The sequence below is a fragment of the Rhinopithecus bieti genome, unplaced genomic scaffold (assembly GCF_001698545.2).
Source record: "Rhinopithecus bieti isolate Rb0 unplaced genomic scaffold, ASM169854v2 scaffold_40838, whole genome shotgun sequence".
In the NCBI taxonomy this organism is placed as follows: domain Eukaryota; kingdom Metazoa; phylum Chordata; class Mammalia; order Primates; family Cercopithecidae; genus Rhinopithecus; species Rhinopithecus bieti.
In genome coordinates this window covers 137,931-141,901 of record NW_016816809.1, presented here as the reverse complement: position 1 = coordinate 141,901, position 3,971 = coordinate 137,931, and the positions used below count along the sequence as shown (strand labels likewise).

General features: G+C 45.7%; 1 protein-coding gene across 5 annotated transcripts in view; it reads right to left on the bottom strand.

Annotated features, from left to right (window-relative positions):
* The window catches only part of LOC108517363 (zinc finger protein 37A-like), a 67,649-nt gene extending 65,324 nt beyond the window's left edge, over positions 1-2,325 (bottom strand). For 2 of the 5 annotated variants that reach the window (XR_001882082.1, XR_001882083.1), the window contains exon 1: positions 2,105-2,316. The gene's annotated coding sequence lies outside the window, so the exon portion shown is untranslated. Of the gene's footprint in view, positions 1-1,735; positions 1,892-2,104 lie in introns of those variants that run through there. The other 3 variants (XM_017855239.1, XM_017855243.1, XM_017855240.1) reach the window with 3 other exon arrangements.
* Positions 2,326-3,971: the final 1,646 nt, after the last annotated feature.

Below are 3,971 nucleotides of genomic sequence, written 5' to 3'. Positions count from 1 at the left end.
GGGGGGTCGGGGGCGGGGGGTGGGTGGTAAAACGTCTCTCTGTGGGAGAATATCCCTTTCAACCTGGAGAAGAGGCAGGAAGAAACCCATGAAGACGCATCCATGTGTGTCTATTGGTGACAGTTATATGATCACAAGGAGCTTGGATGTGTCCTTTTTTTTTTTACTGAGTGGATATAACTGTTTTCGGCTGATTTTTTAAAACATATGTACCACTTTGTGTTCTTAAAGAAATAAAACAATTATAACAAAAATGATTAAACAAATCACAACACACTAAATGAAGTACAGCTATGTCAGCCTTCATCAGAAGTTTCATTGAACATGGATTTCTTTTTCCTCATTTTACTCCTTAAGTTAAAAGAACTCACCCAAAGCTATGAAAAAAGGATTGGAGGCACTTTTAAGATAAGGTCACTTAAGCTGTTTTTCTACAGTATATGTAGTTTCTCAAAAGGCTGCCTTTTAAAGATGTCTGTTTTAACAGTGATAATGTGATTAGCACCGGCCTGAGTGTCAGGAGACTCAACGTCTACTCTCAGCTCTGCCACTAATACAAAGCCAGGGAAATTCACTTACACTCTCAGGGTCAATTTTTCCCAATCTCGAACAAGACAAACAGAAAACCTTTCTAGTATTACTGTCGTACAATATCAGAAGAAAGGAATTAATCAGCATATGTTTTGATGCCAGATTCATGGAGTGCAAAGATCTGGGAAGAGGGAGTGAAATAACAGTGGAGGCTACACTGGGATTGGTGAAGATGGAATTTACTCAGCTCTAGCTCTAAAACCACTTTACCCACAGCATGTCTCCCAAACCCTTCCAGTGAAGCTATATTTCCTGCATGGCCTAACCCCTCCTTCATTCCTCTCAGTCCACTTTCCTATTCTCTTTTGAAATCTGGTGCAGACTTTCTCTGTGGCGTGGCTTCTGATGTGGCAACATCATCCAAATCTTACTTATTCTGAGCATTGTATGCAAATCTAGTATCTGCTCCTTTCTGGGAGCTATTGCCTCTGCTCAGAAACTCCGATTTGGAGCGGTTCTTTTCCACGTGGATCTTGTTCCTCAAGATGTCTTATTTCACAAGAGGTGTTTTGCTCCAAGGAAGAAAAGAAATGCAACTAAAGGACAAATTCATTTTAACTTAAATCCTCACTCAAGGCCACAGTTTAACTCTGAATTTTCCTGTTCCATAGACTCTCAGATCAGACCTTCAATAAACACAAAACAAAGTTACTGAAAACATAGACCAGTCTGGACTGCGCAGACCCAACTCGGGAATACGCTGTCTGTCCCAAGGGCTCCGAAGACACATCTGGAAATCCGAAAAACAGAACTGCTACATGGTAAGAGTCAACCCTTCAAATTATTTCTGCTAACTGCTGCGAAGGATGCAACGCTGGCTTTTATAAGCAGGATAGTAAATCAGACCACGGCATCTGGAGAAAGAAACGTCGGAGTTCATCCTCTAGCGTGTTTACCTGCTACCTAGCTGTGTAACTCTAGGCATAACACTTTCCTCTCGGTCTCCTTTCCTTATTTGTTAGAGCAGGAGTTATACTGACCTGAGAACGAGGTTATGAGCATAAACTACTAACAACCATGTTTCCATTAACAGCAGCCGCTGTAACCGACTGCGGGCACAACCACCACGTTCCCGAATCCTCAGCACAACCCCCTAAGGAGGTATTAATTCCGCGGTTTCACACGGGAGGAAATCAAGTCTCACCTTGATTTCACCCATCTCTCTCACTGGACAGTTCTTTCACACCCGGTGCCGCCTGACACCAAGGCTCCCCCGACCCCTCCCGGGGCCGCCTGGTCCACACTGTCCGCTCCGCCAGGAGTCGGACACTCGGACCCCGCGGCCTCCCGCATCCCCGGGTTCCCGCGACCCCCAGTTCCCCACGCCTGACCTCTGACCCCTCCCTCCACCATGCCGCCCCCACCCCGTCGTTCCTCCCGGGCTCACGCGCAGGCGCTGGTGTTCCCACCGCCGGGCGCCCACCGCCTCCTGCCCGCCCTGCCACCCGCTGCCCAAGCCGCGCAGCGCTTCCCATCCCGCGGGCTCGCCCACCGCTCCCAATCCAAGCCGTACCTGAGCGGCGGATAGACTTGGGGGTTTGGGGTCTGTCTTCCACTTGAGGCCGAAGAATCTTCCCAGAAGGAACGCCTACGCCGTTTGCACCTGCACAGAAGGAGCCTCAGAGACCTGTCCCATGAGCATGCGCGCTGAGCCCAAGAACTTGCGACTGCGTTTCCCAGAAGCCTGCTGGTCCACGACCTTAGGGAAAGTCGGAACCTTCCCAGGCAGTGTGCGGAAGGAAGCGAAGATGTACATCAGTGTGAATTACGAATAAGAATGAGAAAGTTAATTTGAAGACTAGAAAATTAAAATACTAGTAATAAAATAAAAAGTGTTAAAAAGTAAACAATAAAAGAGAAATTATTTGGGTGATGGGTACACTAGAAGCCCAAACCCCACCAGTTCGCAACATATTTGTGTAACAAACTTGCACATGTACCCCTGAATAGAAAAATAAATATTGAAAACAAAACAACATAAAAGGAAAATCATAGCGTGTCTCTCAGCAGTGAAAAATGTAAGCAAGTTGGCGCTTCAAATATCAAATAAAAATAAATCCAGAGGTAGGCAAGAAGAAACTCTTTGAAAAGTCTATTGCCCCTTGTTGCGGTGGCTCATGCTTGTAACCCCAGCACTTTGGAAGGCAGAGAGGGGAGAATCTCTTGAGCTCAGGAGCTGGAGACTGCAGTGAGCTATGATCACGTCACTGCACGTCAGTCTGGGAGAGAGTGAGACCCTGTTTCAAAAAGAAAAAGAAAAAAGGAAATTCTGCAATATGTGACAAATGGATGAATTATAAGGCCATTATGATGTATTATAAGTGAAATAAGCTAATCATAGAAAGGCAAATATTGCATGATTTCATTTATATGATGTATCTATGATGTATCTAAAGTAGTCAAATTCATAGAAACAAAGAGCTGAATGGTGGTTGCCAGGGTCAAGGGAGTGGGAAACATGGGGAGTTACTAATCAACAAGCATAAAGTGTCAGTGAAGCAAGATTAATAAGCCCTAAAGATTTGCTATACAACATAATACCTGCATTCAACAACAACGTATTGTACACAGATAAATTGCTAAGAGTAGATTTCATGTTAAATGTCCTTACCACAGAAAACACTTTAAAAACTCAACAGTTAGGAAACAACCCAATTGTATTAGTCTGTTCTCACATTGCTATAAAGAAATCCCTAGGCCGGGCGCGGTGGCTCAAGCCTGTAATCCCAGCACTTTGGGAGGCCGAGAGGGGCAGATCATGAGGTCAGGAGATCGAGACCATCCTGGCTAACCCGGTGAAACTCCCTCTCTACTAAAAAATACAAAAAAAAAAAAAAAAAAAAAAAACTAGCCGGGCGCGCTGGCGGGCACCTGCAGTCCCAGCTACTCAGGAGGCTGAGGCAGGAGAATGGCATAAACCCGGGAGGCGGAGCTTGCAGGGAGCTGAGATCTCGCCACTGCACTCCAGCCTGGGCGCCTGGGCCACAGAGCCGAGACTGCCATCTCAAAAAAAAAAAAAAAAAAAAAAGAAATCCCTGAGACTGGGTAATTTTAAAGAAAAGAGGTTTAACTAGCTCATGGTTCCACAGGCTGTACAGGAAGCATGATGCTGGCATCTGGCTCAGCCTCTGGAGAGACCTCAGGAAACTTCCAATCATGGCAGAAGGCAAACAGGGAGCAAGCACTTTACATGGCTGGAATAGGAGCAAGAGAGAGAAGGGCAGGTGCCACACACTTTTAAATGATCAGATCTCACAAGAACTCACTATCACAAGAACAGTATGGGGGTAGGTTGCTAAACCATTCATGAAAAACTCACCTCATGATCCAATCAACTCCCAAAGGCCCCACTTCCAACATTCGGGGTTACAGTTCAACAG